Source organism: Marmota flaviventris, chromosome 7, assembly GCF_047511675.1.
Source record: "Marmota flaviventris isolate mMarFla1 chromosome 7, mMarFla1.hap1, whole genome shotgun sequence".
NCBI lineage: Eukaryota > Metazoa > Chordata > Mammalia > Rodentia > Sciuridae > Marmota > Marmota flaviventris.
This window is the reverse complement of record NC_092504.1, coordinates 51,639,123-51,665,290: the sequence shown is the minus strand read 5'-3', so window position 1 is coordinate 51,665,290 and position 26,168 is coordinate 51,639,123.

Here is a 26,168-nt window from a genome sequence, read left to right as displayed (position 1 = left end):
TTTAACAAAAATAGTTGTTGGAGTAGAAAGGGAGAAAGCAGTTCAAGCATTATTTGGTGAAATAATAAGAAAGAAAAAATACTAAAGGAGAAATGAAAGGCGACTAACAGAGGTCTTAAAACAAGTTATACTTCTATCCTATTCAGGTTTTTGTTGCTACTTCATTTTTTTCCCTTCTTAAGAGACTTTTCCTTGTTGAAAATATGTTGCACTCTTCTTTGGATTCCTAACCATCGCTGAAGTTGGATGACAACGCATTTTCAGTTCCTGGCACCCCAATACCCTGCTGTCAGGATTGTAAATGATGCCACTTTTCAACAAAGCAGCAATCCAGTAAGGGGATTAGAGGCATGAATTTTAACTGACAAAATATGAATTTGAAGTTAACATGACACTTTTTCAGTGAATGTGTTCTCAGAATACTAGTGCTAGCAAGATTAGAGGCACAGTTGTTTCTTTTATTTGCCACTGTAAGTGCAAATCAACACATACTTCATGACCTGGGTTTAAAGACCAGTGTGCCAGTGTGAATGAGCTTGTTCCCTCTGTATTGGCTTCCAGTGTATCACAGCTTGCCTCTACTCTCTCAAGAAGAATTGAATAATTGTTGGGGGGCTTAGGAAGGACTCAGCGATGACTAATTAATACAGAGGCTCTATTTCATCTAAATTGGATCTGCTATGACATTCCATTACTCATTACAGAATATTTTGAGTTTAAGCATAAAGTTAATGTATGATTGCAAACAGCAAGCTCTTTACATCTGGCAGATTTCAGATGTGTCAGTAAGATTTTGAAGAAATTAAATATATATGTTTATATTCTTTAACAAATCATGTAATTTTTTTTTTAATTTTGTTTTTGAGATTTAATGTGATTTCTCAATGTAGTCCCTGTTTCAAGAAGGGAGTCTGTTACTGCCAAAAGCCACATTGGTCTCCTCACTCTAGGAACTATGCACACCAAGATGACAAGCCAGGGAGAGGACATGGCTATATATCAACATAAGAAATGTTTCTGTCTGAGCCTTGCCTGTGGCTTGGAGATGATCAAAGAAGAATCACGTATAAATCAGAATGTGTGTGTGGGGGGGGCGGTTATTCAGGGTTTCAGCTTTATTTAGCTTTCTTAGCTTTCTTTATTTTGGCTAAAGTAGTTGTATTTCTTTAAAAATATGCTATAATTTTTTCTTCATTCATATATTTGTTTTATTTTGCTTAAATTATTTATTATTAGTGTTGCACTTATTTTCTAATTATTCATTAATAGTGTTTGAATATGAGTGGTCAATGGAAAAAAGGAAATCTATTAGTTTATATAAAACATATCGTTTAGTGATATGATTTCTAAAACATCTTTGGTGTTGCCACTAAGACCAGAGAATTACACAATTCTCTATGTTTTCCTCTTTGCAATAGAAACTGTAACAAATACTGTAAAAGTAGCCATGCGTGCCTCTTATGATGATCTATTATGTATGTCTAATTAATAATTGTTAAAATCTCTGCTCAAATATCACTTTGGTGTCATATTCTCCACTTTTCAGGATTTATTATATTTTCCAATATTTTGTTTTTCTCAGTTATTGCAAACTATTATAATAAAATACAATAGATTGGATGTCTTATCAATAATAGAAATTTAGTTCTGGAGGCTGGCTAAGTTCAAAATGGAGGTACAAGTAGATTCAGTGTCTGCTAAGGATCCATATCCTCTTTCATGTTGATGATTATCCCTAGGCTCTGATATGGTGAAAGGAGATAAGGCAGCTCCTTGGAATTTCTTGTTTTGGAAGATTATTGTTCTCATTCAAAAAGACCTCATCCTCATGATTCAATGACCTCAAAGTGGTCCTACCTGTTAGTATCATATTCATGATTAGATTTCAACATAGGAGCTTTGGGGATCTTCAAACATTCAGACCACAGTATCTTTCAATCTTATGAACTTTTGTTCATTACTTTTATGCGGTCTAAACTGGTAATTTTACATAATAAACAATTAACTAACTTGTCTCCATTTCTGTCCTGTTGAGTGAAAAGGTCATTTGTTTTATTTTTCCCTACAGTCTTAGCTTTCTAGTAGTGTTCATGATATCTGGTAAGGCTGCAATAAATATATGAATGCATCTAATAAAGTAATAAATCTATGAACACAAAGATTAACTTTTAAGAAATTGTAACAATAAAGGATAAACAAAGCATTATTATAATATAAATATAATTACCTATATGAAAAAATGACATAGGATGCTATGAGAGAATAATGATGATATTTCTACTTACATGGGTTACCAGGACAATCTTTAAATAGAAGAACTTCATGATTGTATTCCATCTTCTCTAGCTTCCTCTTGCACCCTTGCTTGAGTAAATCATATTATGTCTTTCTAGAGAATAAATATAGTCAACAATTTTTCTATGTTAAAACACATATTCCAATCCCTATTCAGAAACAAATTTTGATGTAAATAAGATGTCTTCCACTGTGTTGGAAGGAAAGGTCAAAGGGTGACCCTAGATAAAAATAAATTATGCGGAAGGTTATTTGTATATACTTATCTTTTCTTTTTTTAGTAGATAAGTAAAGTTTATTCTTGAATGTTATAAAAGTGGGAATTGAAGAAATACACTAGAGATTTGTAGTATCTACTGAGAAGAATGTGACAAACGAGTACTGTGTTATGTGAAAATATATACAAGACTAATTGAATGAAGACTAAGTTGGAGATATGTAAAACAGAATTTTTTTATACTAGCAATCATACAAATTTTTAAGTTATATTTCTCTAGACCCACCATTCAGGTTTTCCCTTTTGGTCCTATTATATTTGTAAAAATCTGCAAAAGAACTTAAATAGTTGCAACATACCATTTTTTACTTCATTGATAATTACATTTTTTAATACAGGGTTTGCTGTTTCTGTATGAATTGTACATTTAGTTGTGATATGAGTTATCTGTTGTAGGCATCATTAAAGATGTTTATCCTCTTCTTAAAACAGAAAAGATTCTAATATACTATACAAACTATTTAATACATTATGGTATTTACTGATATTTATTATGCTTTTTAAAATAGTGCATTCATGGATTGAGATATATGAGCAAAATACTTAATACCAAATCATGTCTCTATTCCTAGGCTGAAACTTAATTGGACATTATCTATTGAATTACTCTATTTTATTTGATTAAATATTGTTTTTTGGATATCTTCATTTATATTCATAACAGATATATGTTTTTCTCTTAGTTGAGAATTTTAATCAATTTGATTATATACTACCTTATCTCAAATCTTGTGAGTTGCATGTTTACCTCATAGATTGAATTTAGAATTTTGTTTTATTTGGGCTGGAAAACTTCTTCAAATATTCTTTTTTGGAGAAGGTGAATGGATGGCATATATTCTGATTCTTTGAAAGTTTGAGACTGTATTTATTTCATCCTTATTTGTGAAATATATTGAAGGGCTTATCGCATAGTAGTTTTGGTCCTCTGTCCAAGAATATGAACTTTCATTTGAAAAGGTATAATTGTAGACAAAAAATGCCAGCTTTTCTTTCTTAGTTATTTTATTCTGCTTATAAGTTGCTAAAGTTTGGATAGGTTTTACTTGTGTTTTCTAAAGGTTCGCGGGTTGAAATCTTGGTCCTCAATATTGTGGTGTTGATGTGGTGAAGGGGCATAGTGGAAGGTAGCCAGGTCACTGGGAGTGCTATCTTTGGAAGGGATTAATACAGTTCAAGTGCCCTGGTGAGTTTCTGACAGAGCAAGTTGTTATAAAAAGATAAAGCATGAGTCAGGTGAAGTGGGGTATGACTGTAATCCCAGTAGCTCAGGAGGCTGAGGCAGGAGGATCACAAGTTCAAAGCTAGCTCCAGCAGCTTAGCAAGCAACTTGGTGAGACCTGTCTCAAAACAAAAAATAGATAGATAGATAGATAGATAGATAGATGATATAAAAAGGGCTTAGGATACAGCTCAATGGTAAATAATCCCTAGGTTCAATCCCCAGTATCAAACAAACAACTTCTCTTGCCCCCTAAAATACAAATAAGATCAAGCCTGGCCTCTAAATATCTCAGGGTTCCTACCTCACTGAGTGATCACTTCAACACACATTTCCATCAGCGTGAAACCACCACTGGATAGGGCCACCTGATGTTGGGTTTTGAGCCTTTGAAACTGTGAACTTAATTAGCTTATTTTCTTTATGAATTATTCAGCCTCAGGCATCTCAGGGACCCTGTACCCTGAAGCTGTGTATCAAACCCAGGTCCTCTTGCACTCTAGGCATGAGCTCTATTACTGAACTACAAACACTTCCTAGAAGAAGTTTGTTATGATTCTATGGCTTGAATATGGGTAGTGTCCCAAAAGGTCCATGTGTTAAAGTCTTGGTCCCTAGAGTGGTACCATTGGAAACTGTTGAGGAAGTGGTCTAGTGGGAGGTCTTAAGTCATTGAAACTATATCTCAGAAGGAAATTAGGGGATACTGACCCATATTCATTCTCTCTCTCTCTCTCTCTCTCTCTCTCTGTGTGTGTGTGTGTGTGTGTGTGTGTGTGTGTGTGTGTGTTTAGTTTCCTGGCTCATTATGAAAGTGGATTGCTCTAAAATATACTCTTCATCATTACAAGTCAGTGCCCAAAACATTGGGAAAGCTTGATCTTGAACTGTGGACTTCCAGAACTATGAGTTAAATCAACCTTTTCTTTTTATAAGTTAAAGCTTTAAGTATTTTACTGTAGTAACATGAAGTTTATCATACATATGTGATGCATATGTAATATATATATGTATGTGTGTATGTATGTATGTATATATATATATATATATATATATATGTATATATATATATATATATATATATATAGAGAGAGAGAGAGAGAGAGAGAGAGAGAGAAAGAGAAAGAGAGAGAGAGAGAGATGTTACAACAGAAAATAGACTAACCACAAGCTTACAAAATGTTCATTTTATTCTTAAATCCAGAAATTTCAGATATACAAACAGAAATTATCTAGGTAGAGGTTTTTTGAATAAAATCCAGAAAATCCAGCTTGGCCTATGTGAGTTTCCATGGTTGCCCATGAGTTTCTATTAACTCCTTTCTACCATGGGAAGCAGAAATTCCTTGGGTGAGCTGGAGAATCAAGAGAGATGATTAATAACTTTTCCACACCATGTGAGCAAGAGTGGACAGTAATCAAGTATTAGTGAAATTCTTAACTCTTATCTGTCTCTGATAAGAATATGATAACTCTAGCTGAAGTCAGGCCTTTTGCTGATTTTCAAAAGTATATTTATTTTGTTTCTAATGTAAAAATAATGATCTTACAAAATATTTAGCCTTCAAAAATGTCTCATTTCAGGTGTTTTGTGTGTCCTCTTTGTTTTAAACTTACAATTAATTATTTATTTAAACTTAAGCACAGAGTGAAGAGTGTTATTTAAAAAAATAGATCAAGTAGGTTAAGTTTAATCAGAAAAAAAGGAGTACAAAAAACAAAATCACTGACTATTTTTTAAAATAGAATTATTCAATATATGAAATTGATATGCAGGTAGGAAATAGTTCAAATAACTTATGGGGATGCAGAAATTAGTAAGTGTACTAAGAATTAGCACTGAGGATTGTGGAAAACCAAATGGAAGAGTGGATTTACCAGCAACTAGTTGCCTAGGGCATTGATCTGCTAGGTCCAGTGCTCTGTCCTATGGAAACAAGCCCTGTGGAAGTGATATCTTGAGTTTGACATTTGAGCAGGGGCCACCTACAGCTATGACTGCAACTTTCAAGGACAAGACAATCTCAAAGATTCTGGAGTTCAGAGCTGAAGTAGTCTGTTGTCTTGAGGCCGGACATTGTCAAAAGTGAAGTGTTGGAAGGGAGGCTTTTGTTTCTTTGCCCCTGATTTTCAGATTCTTCTTCTGACTTCCAGTGGCTGAAATTAATGCTAGTCTAGCTAACTAGGATGTCTAGGAACTACACTTTCTGTAATCCTAGGCCCAGGAACTGTGCATAATGTAGAAAGGTAGATCCAGCAGTAAATCCTAATAATGTGTACCACAAATTTAGTCATATCAGTGAGATGGAAAGTGAAGCAAATTCAGAGATCCTTAAAGCAAAATTGAAGAAAGAAGATATCCGTGTGTCATAACATCATAATCAACAATCAGAAGTTAAGTCTATCTATTGATGCCTCCCAAGGTTACTGCTTCTCTTAAATAAAGTTTAGTTATTTTGTTAACTATAACAATATTATGAACCAATCTAAGTAGGACCTCTTATTCTAAATAAGGAAGCAAATTGAGCCAAAATTTACAATGAACACATGAGGCTAAAACAGACTAAAGGAAATTATTCTTAGGTAATGTTGCACATTTGAAAAAAAAAAAAAAAACACCAACTTTACGAAAGTCCATATGCTAACATTGATATAAGCAGTTTACATAGTTAAAATGAGCACATTCTCAGAATTCCTTTTATAAAATTTTAAAAAATATATTAAATCTTGCAGAAATAAAAAAAAAAAAAAGATAAGCTTGGAATGACCTGGAGAGCTTCAGTAACTGGTTCAAAATAATCTGTCTTAAAAATTTCACATCTGAGAAAAGCATTTAATATCCTGAACTTCCAAATAGAAACTTATGAATGAATAGAATGTTCATCTTTTAAACTGTGAGCAATATTAATGCAAGAAAGGAAAAAAAAACAGTATTTTGTTTGGCATTTTCTCATAATTTTTTTTCTTGGTACTGGTGATTGATTGAACCCAGGGGCGCTTAACCACTGAGCCACATCTTTAGCTCTTTTTTTATATTTTATTTTGAAACAGGATTCACTGAGCTTCTCAGGGACTCACCAAATTGTTGAAGCTGGCCTTGAACTCATGATCCTCCAGGCTCACTCAGCTTCTTAAGCCACTGAGATTATAGGTGTACACCACTGTACCAGGCTCAGTACTTTTAAAAATAATATTTCTAGTATAAGGGCAGCTACGTTTTTTAAAAACAACAACAACAAGAAAAAGCACAAACACCTTTACTATGTGGCTGATAAAGTTGAAAATAAAAACTTCCATGAGATATGATCTTCTCTGCTTTTAATAAAGAACCATCTATTTTAATTAATTTATTGTGTGAGCTTCCTAACTATAATAGAACACCTGTTTCTCTGTGCTCATTCTGGGAACCCTATTTACTTCCTAAGTAGCACCCAATACAATTGTTTATTTTGTTGTTGTTGTTGTTATTCTGTCTTACCCCACCAGACCAAAAGCTGTGTGAAGGCTCACGTCTCATCTTAGCTTTAGACCCCCATCGTTGAACAGTGTGTCACATAATAGACATTCAATATGTAATTATAAAACTAAGTAAAATATCCACTTGTGTCATAATTAATATTTTAAAAACAGAGGGATTATAATTATTTAACACATAATCAGGAATATACCAATACAAATGAGGTAGCAACTTTATAAAAAAATCATAAATATGTATGCAGTTTTAATCACAGATTCACAACAAGGAAAGAACAATTATGTATATTTAAAACTTCAGTGATGAAAGTACACTTAGAAGTTATTTAGGAAAAACATATCAGAGAATGTGGCAGTTATGGGATTATAAGAATCTATGAATAAATCTATAAAATAGAAAGTTTTGTCAATATAGTAAAATTTCTTTTTAATGTGGAGGAAATATGTCATAAAATGAGCATCTAAATATAAACTGCAGTGAATTATCTGTTGAAAGAATTCACTTGAACTTCAGAAAATTTAAAACTCTAAAAGATCACCACTATTAAATTTCAGAGAAGGAGCTACATGTGCATGGTTGAGTCAAATAATCAATAGTCATTTGTTTTAGTTTCTGCTGCCTAGTATTGCAAGCCTATGTATTAGAAACAAAAAAAAATTTATAACCTGCGGTTATTAGAAAAATAAAATCAGGATGTCACTGGTAGTTCCAATCAATTTGGATATCAATATTACTTTCATAACAGGTAAGTGACTCAATATAAATCATGTAGAGATTCTTGAAACTGTATTAGCTCTTTCAGGCCATTCTGATATGGTTTAAGGTTTTCAATGTTAGTCAGCTATGTAGTGTAGAAATGGAGCCCATTTTATAAAATACATCTTGTGGCTAGACATTCTTTTGTGCAAGCAAACATGTCCAAACACATTATATTATTTGGTTCCATTAAATTGGGGAAAAATCTAAAGACCATGCAGACTATTCTTTAAAATGGGAAAAAAAGTATTTTTGAAAATATTGACACTGCAGAAGTACTATAGACTATAGTGTAAAACACATTGTGATTACACCAATAGCCAACTGTGTAAAATCTTGTGAGTTGCTTATAGTTGCTGAATTTCAGTCTATTTGTTAAATTTTTGGACAATGATATCCCTCAAGCATTTTTATTTTGGAGATCAGACAAAACCCATATACAATGGCTAACACATGGTAGGCACTTCATTAATGGAAGCTATGTGGAGAAAATTTTACCTAAGTTTCAAAATTTGTCCTTAATATTTAGTTCTTGTTTTAACATTAAGTCAGTGTTTTTATAGGTTGGTAATGAATCATTGATGGCTCAGGAATGAAGAAATGAAATAAAATGCTGAGGCAACTTGATTAGCTATTGTTTATTGAAGAACCACATTGGAGATTACTAAAATATAGAAATTTGCACTTATGGAAATAAAACATTTTGAAAATGTTACTTTTGAAGTTTAACATTTCACTGCTATCTAGGAGAAATTGAGTTTTACCATACCTATCAGAAATAGTAAGCTCAAGTTCCCCCAAGGACAGTAACCAAAGCTTACTTATTTTAATAACCTATAGTGACCATTATGGTATCCAAAGCACAGTATTTGGTCTAAGAAAACTAAAGATTAGCTAATGCCTCTTTATCAAAAGCTATCTACTACTGGGCATTATACAAATGCTGAATATACTTTTAAACAGAATACCTACAGATAATTTGAAAATTCCAGGTGGAATTAGATGCCATAACTAAAAATATTTTAAGTTCAATAAAAGCAGAATGTCCCAAGAAGTTCTTGATGGATAGTTCCAGATTGGGAGGTCAGAGAAATGTCATTTACTTACCGTGTAGCTTTCAGCATAAGCATTTTATGAATCTTACCATGACAGTCTTATAAACAGAAGAAACACAAAAGCAGGCTATGCATTTCTACAATTAAGTTAATTTGAAACTTCTTGTACAACTCTGTTTAGAAAATGTCAGTTTCAATCTGAAAAAATTCCAGCCATGTCTTCAATTAATAATAGCCAACATCTATGATGAAGTATTGGCTTACTCAAAACTGGTAGGACATAGAATTACTCTAATTAAAAAATCTGTGATTTATCTTTTTTTTTTTTAACTTGTTAGATTCAATCACAATAATATAACTTAGTGGGTGTTAAGTTGTATCCTCTGAAAATTCTTCAATAATCATCAGGTCAGGTGAGGTCACCTTGTTCCACATATTCATGGTATACTATATACACTTTTTAAAGCCATAATTTACAATGCTTAATTATTTGTAATGAATTTTATTGTCTACTTTGCTTTCAGACTTCTTGAAAATGAGGGTTATTTTATTTTTGTTTAATTCTTTGTCCTTCTGCCTAAAAAATTGACCAGTATAATAGGTATTCAATAGATATTTTCCGATTAACTTACTACAATAAATATAATAAATAAAATAAAATTGCATTTTATTAGGCCTTATTCTAACATTGACCATTTCTTTGTATTAAGACCTACCATCAATGCTGGACACAGTGGCACATGCCTATAATCCCAGCTATTTGGAAGGATAGCAAATTTTGGCAGTATCAAAACAAAAACAGATAAAAAAACACTGAAGATGTTGATTAGTGGTAGCGCTCCCCTGGGTTCAATTCCCAGTACGAGATTTGCTTATGACACTAAAAGTTTTAAGTATTTGTTTGCTTTTCCGACAGGGTTTTGCTAAGTCATCAAGTTGGCCTCAAATTTGTGGTCCTTCACCCTTAGCTTCCTAAGTAGCTGTGTTTATAGACATGTGCCACCATGTGTAGTTTGGGTTATATGTCTTCACTTTCTTGTGAAGACATACATAGGTCTACCCAGAAGACAAAATTTTAATTCTGTATAAATATATGACATCCAAATTCTTATTCTTCTAGTTCATCCTCTTGTAAATAACAATACTCATTTACAGAAACACATATAGAAACTAGTCTTACATAAGGTAAAAAATGAAAACAATTAGCTAACTACATTTTTTTAATCATTGGCCATATATTTGAAAGGAAAAATAAATGCATAGTTATTATTTGTTCTAATTAGTTATACATGATAATAGAATGCATTTTGACACACCATACATAAATGGAGTATAATATCTGATTCTTCTAGTTGTATGCGATATAGAATCACACCAGTCCTTTGTGTATATATCATATATGTACATAGGGTAATAATGTCCAATTAATTCTACTATCCTTTCCTGATATACTGTCTCTCATCCCTTCATTCCCCTCTTCGTAATGCAAAGTACCTCAATTTTCCTTAGCCACGCCCTTATTCTGAATTAGCATCCTAATATCAGAGGAAAATTAGGCTTTTCTTTTTTTTGTGGATTGGCTTATTCTGCTTAGCATGATATTTTCCAGGTCCATCCATTTACTTGAGACTATTAAAGGCATATTAATGATACAAGAGGTGAGTTTTTTTTTTTTTCAGCACATTGCTCTAAATAAGTAACATATTTGAATTTTCTAATTCTATGGTGACTTAAATGTTGAATGATTAGCTTTGTCACATTAGAAATGAAAGCTTCTGATATAAGCCTAGCTTTTTGCATTTAAAAACTTATTTTCTCCATCATTGATTTATTTTTACTGCCATATTTATTTTATTTCTTATTTTTTGCATATTTTTGACAAGTCTTACCCTATGAGATGTATTGTTCAAGCTATCCTGCCAGTTTAATTTAAATGTTCTCATATAGCAAACTATTTCCTGAGTTTCTATTAAGAGGTTGAGATGGAATAAATAGTATCAAAGTACTTTGATGCATAAATATGTGATGTCTTTGGGGTATTATTTTAATACAGCCTTATGCCACTTAATATGGGGATTTGTTCTTTAAAATGTGTACATGAGCAATTTCATCATTTTGTGACTATCATAGAGTAAACTTAGACAGACATAGAAGGCTGTGACTTTACTAGATGATGTAATCCATGGGACCATTGTCATATGTGAGGTTCACTGTTGACTGCATATAAAAATAATATATTCTAAATTATAAAACAAAAAAATAACTTACCTTTATTTATTATTGGATTATAGTTATACATAATATTAGCAATTATTTTGACATAATTCTACAAACATGGAATATAATTTTTTCCAATTCAGTTAATTTCAAAGTGGAAATCATCCCAGGGATTCAAGAATGATTTGATAAACAAGAATCATGATATCCACATCAGCAGAATGAAATGTAAAAATCATATGATCATAGCAATAACTCTAGAAACACATTCAATGCAATTCAGAAAGCTTCATGTTAAAAACTCTCAACAAATTAGTTATAGAAGGAACATATATAATAAAGCATTAGGATAAAACTGTACAGCAATGATCTTAACATCATAGGGGCCATACAAGACAATGGCTAACATTTTACTGAATGTACCATTAAATTTAACTTGGTTATTTGATTTTGTCTAACATGCAGTAGATGAGAAAACTAAATATTTAAAAGTGTCCTTGACACTTTTTCAAGCATTTTCTGACTTGAAAGACACTTGCCCTACTCTGTTCAGAAAATATCTATTAAGCACAAAACATGCACTTGATACCTTATTCATGTATGTGCTTGTATGGCAGTATCAGCCTAATGATCTGGAGCAACTTTGAGAAGTTGTACATGCTACTCTTTAGGTGGCTGAAACATGAATGAAACATGAAACAGAATAACCATCAAATACAGAAATTAAAGCTACCTCACACTTTTAATATATCCATAGTCAGGAATCTGTATTATGAACAAGAATACTATCCTTATTATCAGCAAAAATATTTTTAGAATAAATTTCTCTACATTTGCACTTCACTTTTTCTGCTAATATTCACTTTTTAAGAAGTAAACTTCCTGAGGAATACTTTTTAAAATATTTTGTTCACTGTTCCTTTACCCTTCTTCAATGATTTTTTCTTGAAATGAAAAGGTTTATTCATCTTCTCAGGAAGTTATGACAATAATACTTCAAAAAGAGCTGAGAATTAATGCAATATTTATCTTTGCTTTCTATGACAAATTTTCACATACAAGTTTTTGAAACAAACTGTAATTATAAATAAAAATCCCATTCTATTCAACCAAGGCATGACCTAATAATGCTTGATGAATTAGGTTCCAGCTAGAATTTTACATATTATCAGTTATTTTTAATATTTTTTCTCAGCATCTATTTACATCATTTTGTACCATTAAATTTAACTTGGTTATTTGATTTTGTCTAATATGCAGTAGATGAGAAAACTGAATATTGAAAAAAATGGCAGTAAAAAAGATGTTAACATGAATTTTTATGTGCTTCTGGAGGTGTGTTTTACAGCAGATCTACATAATTATAAAACAGAATTTTACATGACAAAACGTTCATTTATTTTTACATTCTAGGCATAATATGCAGAAACAGATATTGTCATGAACCTCCACAACTACTTTTCAAGAAATTTGAACTATGATATTTCTTTTTTGTACAAATTGAAAATTATACATAAAAGATCCTTGCTGTACAGTTTTATCTTAAGAAATCTGAGATCAAAGTAAGAATTAACAAACAAATATAAAACCTTAAATATTTATTTTAGTTTTAATTCATGACATATAACCATAACATAATATCTCAGCTATAAAGCTGCCTAGGTAAGTATTTGTTTAACTGCACCAAATTGAGATCTCACACACACACACACACACACACACACACATGGAATTATGAAGTAGTATTGTCAAACATTTAGTATAAATATGGCAGATTAAGTATGTATATCAGATAGAAGGTATTAAGATATTTTTTAATAAATGTGTAACAAATAGGCCCAAATCCTTTTGGTGTCAGTCCACATGTTGTTATGGACCTGTGACTAATGATCTACTTTAATGCTCAATGTAGAAGTCATTTACTATTTTTGATACATGATATTTTTTTTCTTAGCTGTCATAAAACAAATACTTTGGATGAAACATTGATTGCTATTGCCATTGTTGTTTCTATCATACTATTCATAAATTGGGCTTTGGAGAACAAAATTAAACAGGTAGAATGGAAAAATAAATAATTGCCTGGAGAAATGACTAGCATCTAACATGCTACAAAATTAGCTTAGTGTTGTATTTGTTGTTTCATGAAAAATAAATGTACAAAGGGGGATATACTGGGAATAGAAACTCAGAATTAAATCAGGTGATTGGACAGTCAGGAAAGACTTAGGTATCCACATGTATTATGTATGCATCAACGAGTTGAAGGTCTGATGGAATAGGAAGCATTGGACAAAATTAAAGCATGAAGAATGGATAATCTTCAGGGCACAGAAGTGCAAGCAAGTATTTTATCCAGTGCAACAAGAGGTGGATGTGAAGCCAGAGTTCAGCAAACCATGACCTACAAGTCAAAAGTGAATCACTTTTCATCTTTGTAAGGCTCATAATTTGGAATAAGTTTTATTTTTTATATGCTTGAAAAAATTAAAAAGAAGAAAACTTCATGATGCATGAACATTAGATAAGATTCAAATTTCAGTGCCCATAGTAATAGTTTATTGGGAAATAGCCATGCTTTTTGTTTTTTATATCATCTATGTCTGCTTTCATACTATGACTGGAGTTGAATAGCTGCTGTAAAAAACAAATGGTCCATAAAGCTTAAAGTATTTACTCTCTGTGTCTTTAAGAAAGAGTTGGCTGTCATTTCTGTCTTAAGCCCAGGATATCAGAATGAAAGTTTGTATATTCAGTTGTACTAGTAAAAGGTGCTAGACTTCACATAGTGGCTGTCTTCACTACAATGTGATTTCTGGCTAGAGTAAGAGAATAGAGAGCGATTAAAGGCACATAAATTCTGTTGTTCATAAGATATTACAATTCTATACCATATTTTTTCTAAGAAGCTGTTTTCTTTAAAAGATTGCCAAATATGAAAAAGGAATATTTATTGATTCCATTACATACAATCATAGGTATCAAAACATTAATTGGGAATCTAATTAATTAATTAAAAGCTATATTAAAATAATATTCTCTATTTTAAGTTATTTAAAATATATTTTAAAATTACAGAACACATATATTTCTAAAAAATCCAGAGAAAACACACTCGAGAAACTTGCCTTTCATAAATGTGGTTGATGTAAGAGTGTATGACAACTTAAATTTCTCCTTCTCCTGGATGTATAAGACATCCAGGTTCAAAAAAAAAGGTTATGTTTTTAAAGTATTTTAAATCTCATAGAGCTATAAAGAAAAAAAAAAGTAATAGGAGTTCCAAAAAGTTTTTGTTTAGCAGTCTTCCATGCTCTGCAGTTCAGCTTTGCATGATTTCCCCACAGCCTTTGCAGAAATGTTATTAACTTCAGAAAATTGTTTCTCCTCCTGCATGTTGAGAGAAAAAGCAATTTTAAATGTTTATTTTATGTTTGAAGTTTCTATTCATAAAAGAAAAGGTGAAAATATGATTGTTAACTTCAATTTGTGATATAATCCACAAAAGCACACATACATGCAATGATTTACTATAGTTTGGGTCTGATAAATAAATGAAATTTCACATTTTCTGTGCTCATTAATAAAATCTGGTATAAAATATACTTTGCATAACCATAAAGAAAACCAGTCGCTACCATTTTTATTTTCCCCTGGTGGTGGGCGATACCTGGTTCCTAAGTGGAGGTCAAGAAAGCTATTACATGCTAATAGAATGCAGTAGAGTTGAGAGCTTTCTCATTTACATTAAATGAAGTAAGACCTATTGCTAATTACTAAATTTTGTGTACTGATATATAAACAGATAAACTCTATAATAAAGAGGTGGATCCACTCTCCTGCAAACACTCTTAAATAAAGCTCAATGGATGACAGACTTGAATCGGTAACTATATAGTAAAATGGTTATCATTCACCTTCCTATGGTTTATGGGCTAAACAACTCACACTCCAACTTATAAACTCATTGGTTGTTGTATATTTTAAGGAACTACAAACCCAAATGTTCTTAATAAGGTACTAAAGGTGAATCTTGATGTAAGATTTCTATTGCCTCAGAAACTGGCTGTATTCCCTGTGTAATGGGTCACACTTCACCGACCTGATTAAACTCCTAATTATATTGTATTGAATGCTTCTCTATAATGCTCAAAAATAAACAAAATCATACTTTCGACAACTATAATTATTAGTTAGAAAAAAATCTTAAGAAATTCGCATTTTTATTCAGAAGTCACATAGCATTTTACTTGTATAACAAATCGAAGGTGCTTTCCTATAAAATCAATGAAAATATAATTCATCTGCAATATGAGTTTTTAGAAGTATATGTACCGAGGAAATGGAAAGTTTTCTTTGACTATTAAAATTTCCACAAAACCACAGAGAGGATTGCAGTGTCTCATAATATACACAGGGATTTTATTTTCTTAGTTATTTTGTTAATGCCTTATATATGTTCTGACCAATGCCAAAATATTACAAATACCAAATAACTGAGCAAAATAAATGTATGTATCCATCTAAAATTTAATACCTAAAATTATCTGGTTAACTATCATATTTCTAAAGCATTAATATTTTACTACTTTTATAGTTAATTGCATATAGTCTTCAATATTGTGTAACCAATTTTTGGATAACACGGCCCCTACATTAAATATTTAATATTTAACACTGACTATTATTGTTCAAACACATGTAAAATAACCACCAAAGACTCACTCCCTGCTGTCCTAACATCTATCATGCAATTAAAGGAATCATTTTATAAATCTCATCTGAAAATAAATTAAAATATTAGAAATGAATTAACTATGTCAAATTCTTTACAAAAGTTTAAATATTATATATGTAGTAAATATCTAAATGTCAATATAAAAAATACTTACATAGAAAATATACATAAATTCTTATGTTAGGACATATACTGTATATATCTTAGTATATCTCTAAATGCTTACCAATATTTTTGAATGATACAACTTTATAACTGTCCCTTATTATTACTCCATGTTACAAAATTTATTCCCCTCCATCTGAATCACAACTCTTCCACATATTTTTCATTTGACGTTACAGGAGACACTTTAACTTTTATTTTAATAGATAATTGATATTAAATAATTGTTATAATTTCAATGAATCAAAATTAATTATTGCCAAATAGAATGATATTCAACGAATCATCCAGATACTTCTTTTTTTTCATTTTTACATTATTTAGAAGATTTGTTTTAGCTTTTTATATGACTTTTCTGATAGTTAAAATATACTCCTATGATCTATGTTTGGGTTGCCTTATATACTATGGTGAAATTATGTATACAGAAATTATTGCTTGGTTAAAACCATATTTTACAAAATACAATTTTATTATTAAAAGTTTATATTTTACATCATCTATTATAAGTCAATTCTTAATGTTTTTCATGTTAAAATTTTTAAACAATTCTTTAAAAGATCTTTAAAAAGCATATCTAAATTATTGATCTTAAACTAAATTAGTTTTTTAAGTTTTTGCTTTTTCCCTACTTTTTCCTGTTTACCTAATCAATATAAATTAAGAATATACCATTTGAATAGTATATAACATATCAAACAGCAAGACAAAATGATCCATTTTTTCTCACTTCAGAAACAATCACAGATAACATGTTTCTGAATAGGAATTTGTTTTTACAATGACAAACTACATAAAAATCATCAAGTAAATGTTATAATTATAGAATATAGGCACTGTTAAACGGGATATATAAAGCAGGAGCAACTACAAGAAAATAGTAAAATATTTTCCAATGGAATACCTGTAACCATTTAAACACTAATGTCAGTTCACTCAATAACAGTTGCTTATAATCACCAGTCACAATGATCAGTCTCCCCAACAATGTCTGCACTTCTTGATAGATCACCAGATGTGACCTGAACTCCTTATCAGCCTCAGTCTCTTATAACTGGTTATTCCACATTTGACTGGGGGCTGCTTAACATTTTACATAAAGCAGTCCCAGGAAAGAGCCTGAGTTCTCAATCCTCAGGAATAACTTTTCCTTATGCTGGTCTTGAAGTTATTTGCATTATTTCAGTTACTATTAAAATAGAGCTTATCTATTATTTCCATTCTGGAAAAGCATTCACAAATACTCCCTCGGAAAGGAAAAAAAAAAAAAAAAAAAAACCTACATCAGTGTGAGCTAGATTACTGGAACTCTATTTGAAATAATTGTTGGATCTGGGAACATTACAATAAATATGTTATGTATAAATAGTGGCCAGATGCAAACCACAATTATTTCAAAAATAGAAATAAAAGAAAGAAAGAAAGAACAGAGCTACTTTAGGAAGATAATTCAAACCAAATCCTCTTCTGGGACTAGAAGAGTAAATCCAGACACTAAAGCCAAATATTTTCAAAATCCTATTGTGGTCACAAGCTGACAAGGCAGTTATTATCATTTACTACTGTTTAGTTGGGAGTAGGTTACAATTTATATTGAATCCTCCAGTTTTGTTTTAAGTTGCAATATTTTGAGTTTTTGATTTTTTATTTAGTAAATCCTTCTAAATGTGACTTTTTTATTAGAATATTTTCCGGTCTGAGAGATAGCAGTCACTGACTATCTTAATACCATCAGTCTAGGTATATAAACCAAATCTGTTTGTCCTTGACAGTATATTTGATGCCAATTTTCCTGATGTATTTATTAAAAGAAAGCAACTAATTTTGCTTTAAAAAATGTCCCATGTGAAAATAAGTTATGTAACATCTATATCTAGGTAGTTACTGATTGTTTAAACTTCTCTAGAAGTTTCTCATTCACTAAAAGAGGAAGAAAACATTGAAATAAATGTGTCATCAGGTAACCAAGGCCACATATAGTCTAACATATATCTGATGTTTAAATATCATTTCACCTTGATGACTTCAGATCCTATTAAAAAATAATAATATTACCCCAAACCAAACATATCTACAACATGCAATAATTAAATACATAATTTTCGACCATCAGAAAAGGCTTTGAAGTAAAAATTTTCTGTTTTTTATATATAATTTTTATACCTTGAACATTTAACAAACTTGGGAAGTTTCTTTTTTCAATATGAAATTTGTACAGCTTATTGGTTTGATATGATATTTGAAGCATATAGTTGTCAGAAAAATAATAACAACATACTAATAAAATTACTTGTGTCAAATATGGGTCTAGACATTGGTGATAGAAGCGTAAACAAGGCAGAGTAATTTGTCACTCACCAAGCTTGAATTCTATGATGCAAAAGAGCATAAAATGAGAAAGTAAATGAACAAAACTGAGTACATCCTAAAATTATAAAGGGACTCCCCCAGAAAGAATTCTCATTACTTAAGTATTATAGCATATACAATGTCTTTTTTTTTCAGGAATTAGAGAAAACAGTGAGAAAATGAATGTGATAGGAAGTACAGGAGAGAAAGATGATTATGCTCATTTTCTACTTTTGTAATTCTTGCTACATTGAGTTAAATAAATGAAAGAAGCTTTACTGTCTTAAAGTGTCCCGTGAGCTAACAGGAGTCAGAGAAACTATTAGATTCCTATTTGTTTCTATTTTGGTATTTTCAAAATTTTATTTTCTTTTGGAAATCTTTAAAACTGAGGTCTTGTAGAAAGAAAAATAAATAAATATGAGAATGATGGAGAGATACAAATTTCTCTTGCTTGAATTTTTTTTCCTCTTTCTGTTATACTGAGTTCATTCTTGGAGAAGAATACTCTAGGCTTGCTTTTCTCAGACACAAATGTCTCTACTCACATGGTTGGCATCATCCCAGGGGCTTCATACTCAACTGCACATTGGGGTCAATTTATTTCACAGTTTCTACTGTCATGTGTATTTGAGAGAGAGTGAAAATATTTACTGAATTGCTTAATGGTTGTGGTTAGCAAATTTGTTTGTCAGCATGCTCTTTTATCCCATGCTCCAATCAAGAAGTCCCTTTACAATCTGAAGTGTTTTATCTTTATCCTGAAAACATACCTGGGCCAAGTTCCAGATTTTTTTCTGTAACCTGAGGGGATATTTTCTCCTTTAAATGATTTCACTATTTTCCTAGATGAGGTGGTAGTTGCTGTTTGTGAGTAAATGAGAATTTGTAACTAATTCATGTTCTCTGAGGTATCTCATATTTGGATTTAATTGTGGTACTCCTGTAGGCTATTGAATAATTAGGTGAATATAATTTTTAGTAACTCTGGACTCCTCTACTCTTTTATGTTAATAACTACTGGAATTTGAACAGCAGGATTTCTAAAGGATGGTGATGATTTTTCAGTAATGCAGGACATGGGATATTCATCTGTGGTATGCTTAGTATCATACCTTAAAATTTGAGTAATATTGTCCAAGTTATACTGCTATATTGTGTGCATGTACAACTAAATAACAACAAATTTCATCATTATGCATACGGATAATGCACAAATTTAAAAAAATATGGGAAACTAAATTCAGAGGTGAAATGATTGGGTTATAAGTCTTAATCTAATCATTGCTTTAATCCACTGATATGGATTAACTGGGTGGTAATTATAGGGTGTTGCTGGAAGAAGGAGAGCAGTGGGAGCAAGTCTTTCAGATTTATATTTTGTCCTGGTAAGCAGAGTTCTTTCTCTCTCTCTCTCTCTCTCTCTCTCTCTCTCTCTCTCTCTCTCTCCCTCTCTTGCTCTCGCTCTCTGCTTCCTGGTTGTCACATCCTGAGCTGTTTCCTCTTTTTTGTCTGCCTCTCTGCCTCTCTGCCATGATGTTCTGCCTCACTTTGGGCCAAAATGAACTTCCTCCTGTACATTTTTTTTAAAGTCAAGTCTTTTGATCACAGCAGTAAAAAACAGACTAAAATAATAAGTATAACATTAAATTTTATCTCTATATCTTTGTAATAAACAATTCAAATAGTATACTTTCTTTTTCTAGGGTTTTGCTATCTTGCATATTTCATACAAATGGGATCATACAACATGTCACATACAAAAATATCATGAAAAGTAAATTATTAAATTTAGAAAAAGCAAACATGCCTATCAAGTGTCATAATATGGTAAAAATATAGTAATTAAATATGTACACTTGTGATAAGAACAGAAAAATGCAATATTAGAACATATTATGAAGCTTGGATAGAAAAGATAGATAGTAAAATAGCATTCAATAGATTTGAAATAGATAGTAAAATAGATAGTAAAATAGCATTCAATAGATTTGAAATTAATTCAACTATGTATGACAATTGACTAAACATATACATAACAAAAGAATAGAGCTTGGCTTTGGTACCAAACATGCTCAATCTCATGCAAGTTCTTAGTGGATTTTATATACACACACTTTTCAAACATATGTATGATCAGAAGAAAATATGGAAAATTAAAAAAAACAATGTTCTGACTAAAGCCACTAAGCATATTGCAACCCACAATTCATAAAGGCAAATATTGCTATATTTCACTAAAGAAATATTTAAGACATTGTATAGTAAACACATCAGAAACAAAATTTCAGAAGAAAAGAAGAAGAAAGAACAGCTACAGATGCTTTTGTTCCAAAAGAACTCACAAAATACAGAAGTAATGGAGTAATAGTTGTGATTTATTCCATGCCTACGGAGTGCCAAGCACTACAAGAGATTCTCATACATCTTCTTCAATTCTAAACATAGGAGAAATACTTCTTGGGGTGTTGTCACCTAAATTTTTGGAAGGAAGAACCCCAAATTTTGAGAAAACCAAAAGACATAAATGAAGGTATACTACACGAAAGTGAATCTTCTCAAGGAAGATATGCATGGCTAGACACAGGTATGCTTTTTCTAAAAATACACACATTTAAATTTTCTGTACACATAAATGAAGCATTCGCGTTACACACTCATGTCAACAAATACCCATCAATAGGTAAAAATTTAGTATATTTGTGGCTTTAGACAAATTTCAATTTCCTTGGATCTGTTTTCTGAATGCATTCCTACTTTTCACAGTTTTATGACTCCTATTACTTTGTCTTCTACTATTGTAGGCCACTATTTATACTGATTTTCTTTTTCAATTAAATTGTAGAAATCATTTTTTCAGTAAGTTTCAGCAACCCTGCCTCATATAAGTGCTCATATGTACACATGTGAGCACCCAACATACACACAAATACACAGGAATTCTTCATTCTAACAGCTTATGTTATCATCTATATTTTCCAAATATCCTTAGCTGAAGTTAATAAATGAAAGAGCAAGGTTTTTTTTTTTTTTGTTGTTGTTGTTGTTGTTTTTTAGATCAAAGGGTTTTAGATCATGGGTAATTGTTGTTTCTCTTTTGTTCTAAAATGAGCAATGATCTCCCAAGGTCTAATTCTTGAGGAGCAGCTTCTCATACTGACTATGGTCATAACAGTGTGACTTGTTTTGTTAATGAGAAATTAGCAAATGCAAGGTAAACAGAAGCATGACAGTCTTTGCACATTGGTGGCTTACAACATAATCCTCAGAAAGGAATGCAGTCATCAACAAAAATATTGAGAAGAAAAGTTCTTACATCTCAGCGGTTTTTTCCTTCACATCCATTTGACCAACCAGGGAAACATAATTGTCAATTGAGCCCAACTGAGACCAACAGACTGACCTATTCAAGCAAGAGTGTCATAAAATATAATACATTATAATTGCTTAATTTTATTAAATTTTAGGGTGATTTGTTAAGTAGCATCAGATAATGGAAGCACTGCTTTCTGCTTTTTACATTGCTACTCACTAGAAGGGTAGTGTTGGGAAAAATCTCTCAACTCCCTAAAATTTGTCTTCATTAATAAAATCAGGAAACCAACAGCTATCAATTGTGTACAGCCTTCCATTTAATCCTTACCATATTTAATACTCATTGCAACCCTATGGGCAGTGCTATTATTGTCTGCATATTTTAGAAGATGAAATGAAGGAGATATTTAAAAAAAAAAAAGATGGTTCCAAAGTCCCACATCTACTGAGAAGTAGCTTTCTAATCTGCACTTTAAATTATCATTCAAAACTTTCCAATTTATGCCTGCCCTTAAACAAAAGTTAGACTCTGACACTCTCTCTCTCTCTCTCTCTCTCTCTCTCTCTCTCTCTCTCTCTCTCATCCCCTACCCCCACAAGTGTCCAGCTTGTCAGGTTTTATATAAACATCAAATGGAGTTTAAATGTGGCCAGTAGTTCTTCTGGTCAATAATAGAATTTGTCTCTCTAGCTGCCTGTATTTCTGTGGTTTTGCTAGAGGAAACTTCTTCCTGGTAACATCTTACATTGTTCTATTGTCCTCTGGAGGGCAGTCCATCTGCTTCTGCTGGTTTACTACATAACAAGCACTGCTTAGGAACCTAAAAGAACATAAATCTGAAACTACAGATCCAGGCTTGTCAGTGCTATATAATATAGCTCCTGTTTAGTAATTATGTATGATAAACATCCTGATTATAATACATCTCATCTACTGAGGTGGTCTACTAACACACACATAATGCTGGTTTACTGACATAACTAGGCTATACACAGCTTTTTAATGTGCTATTTCTTGAACAGAGAGACTTCTTTTTATCTCTTTCAAGATTGTTCAAATGATGGTGTCTTGCATACTGAATGCACCATTTACATTCAATTAAAATGTGTGTTCTCAACTTCTTCAAACTAATTTGAACAAAATCAGTATGCTTCCGTTTCAGTGGTTGATTAAAAATCAATATTTTTAGGTTCTACAAATTTATTTTTAACAAATGATGAAAATTATATTTCTAAATAATTTTATTTCTAGATTTTCTCTATGTAGCCTTTCTCTACATCTTTTAGTAAGCGATTTTTTCATCAGAGTATCCTGAGTCAGGCCTCACAAAAGTGAACAGAATGAGCTGCATCCAGTGCAACAAAATATAACCTGTGTTGGCACAGAAACAAGACTTGTAAGAGTCAAGTCGAAAACCTACCCAAGCTGGAAACTGGACAAATTAGTAAACATTTCTTTCTTTCTTTCTTTAGGAGAGGATTTGAACCCAGAGGTGCTTAACCATTGAGCAACATTCCCAGCCCATTTTTTTTTTTGGTATTTTTTAATTTATTTATTTTTTAAATACACAACAACAGTGGAATGCATTATAATCCTTATTACACATTCCCAGCCATTTTTAATTTAGAAAATTTTGAGATGAATTCTCCCTAAATTGCTTAAGTTCATTGCTGAGACCTGAGGATGGCTTTGAACTTGTGATCCTCCTGCCTCAGCCTTCAGAGCCACTGGGATTATAAGCATGTGCCACCACACCTGGCTAGTAAACATTTATTTGCAGAATAATGTCAAAGACTAGCATGCACAAGGCCTTGGGTTCAATGTCCAGCATCACCACAAAAAAAAAAAAAAGAATGATGTCAAAGAAAACTGGTTGTATGACATTTATGAAAGAGGAATGAAGACCCTTGCTTTGTGGTAATACTCAAGAATCTGCTAAATCCATGAAAATGATCAGTTTGACCTTTTATGAGTATTTGGCATTCCAAAATTAAATTCCAGCCATTAAGATGCTGCAGTATCTGGTATGATGGCTAGCAACTTGGGTTTTCAATAAAAAGTGACAGAAAGTCTTATTATTTGAAGTACTATATTTGAGTTTAAGGGAAATGGATAATAGCTTCTTCAGGGAAAACTAAAAACACAGTCTAAGTAATGAGATTTTAGCAAATATTACATGCAAGATCTCGTCCTTATTCCTCATGTTCTTTTGCTCTATAGGAAGTAATTCTATTTGGCATGAATAAGAAACCTTACTTGTATCCTCAGAGGATTCTGGAAAATTTGCATTCTGACTTGCTCTTGCTTTACTGAGAAAGGCACACCACTTCCATGTGTGGTTTATGTGAGGTCTCTAATGCCAATAGAAAAGAAGGAAAATAAACTTTAGGAAAATAACCCTAGGTTTTAGAGACCCCATTTCCTGCTCTACACTTAAACTTACTTTCTTATAAGCATGGCTTATTTAAGATATATCCATTGTGTCTATTTATTTAAGAATGACTATTCTACCTGCCTTTCAGAAACTCCAAACTAATATCATTCAAATTACTTCACCTGCCATTAGTTTTCAAATGCTTGAATAAGAGTCATTTTCTAGACAGTATGTGTTTATGAACAATGTATTATAAAAGCATACTCTCATGTATAATTTTCAATATTTTTCAAAAGTTGTTATCCAATAAATGATTGTTAACTATATTTTTGTTAAGCAATGTTCATGTACCAACAAACAACAAACAACTTAAATAAACAAAAGTATACATTTATAAAATAAATATACAAAGTATGTAAAATATATACACATACATATGCGCATACACTGTGCCTTCTAATGCACTTTTATTTCAAGTTTTTCATGAGATTCATGGAGGGAAGATAAATGTGTTTTTTTTTTCAGATAATTATTCAAAAAAGAAAAGGAAATAATGATCTCCAGATATCTTTCAAATCATTTCATATTTCCCTGAGGAATTAGTATTAGAAAAATGCACATATTCACATATACTTCTTTTCCATTGATCTTTTTCCTTTTTTCTAATTCTTTTTTATTTTTATTTTTGGCCATTCTTCAGTGGATTTCACAATGTATGACAGCTTTTCCTCTGCAGTTCCTATTTCAAGATGATTCATACTGTGCATTCTTTCTTATCTGTTTATTCACTCATCTTTTAAATAGACATTCAATATATATCATACACACTTCTGTCCAATTGCTCCATATAGAGATACTATATAGTTTATCATTGTCAAAACCTCCTTATTTCTCCTCCCAAGAGATTGTAGGTTGAGTGAAATTCATTGTTGTCCAAGTAAAGAGACTGGCAGTGAGATTATTGTAAGCAATCTCCAAGTACCTTTAGGTAAAGAATGGAAGTTAAACAGCTTCTGAATCTCTGCCATCTTATACCTGGTTTCTCACCACAAATCTATAAATGGGTTCTATCTTATGTGCATAAAGTATTTATATCTATTAAATAACCCAGGGAAACTAATACTGAAATATTTTATAAAAGTAGTCTATGGATTTACCACAAATTGTTACAATTATTCTACTTTTGGTGTATAGTAACATTACCATGTATTACTAAAATACACATTATTTAAGATAATGATTAATAACTTTAAACTTTTGCAAAAATATCAAAATACACCTGGAGAGCCAAAATATTAAATTGTTTTAATTATCCAAGGAGATATTATGGGATGCAAAAGACATCTTAGAGGCTCTAGGCTTTACTCTGGGTTCTTCCTCTAACTAGGCCAATTGACTTTCCTTTCATAAGAAAAGAGTTAAAATGAAGGATTATTCACATTTGGTGTTTTCATGGAAATCATTACTGTTATGTCCAATTAAATATTTCTATAATTTACCACATAAACCAAGATACTTTTGAGTAGGAAAAGGATCACTGCAGTGGCACAGGCTTGTAATTCCAGTTACTCAGGAGGCTAAGGCAGGATGATCATAAATTGGAGGCCAGCCTCAGCAATTTCGCCCTATATCAAAATAAAATAAGAAAGGGCTAGGGATCTAGCTCCGTGGTAGAGCACTCTTGGGATCAATCTTCAGTACTGGAAAAAAATTAATCATAAATCAAGAGTGTCCTAGGAAACTTGGGAAACATAATAGTCCTGTTTATTTAGTTTCAAACTTTGTGTCCTTTGTGTCGTCGTCTTTTTTTTTTTTTCTTTTTGGTACTTGGAAATTGATCCCAGGTGTTTACTACTGATCTACATCTCTTTTTATTTTTATTTTTAGACAGGGTTTTGCAGTTTTGCTAAGCTTCTTAGAGCCTTGCTA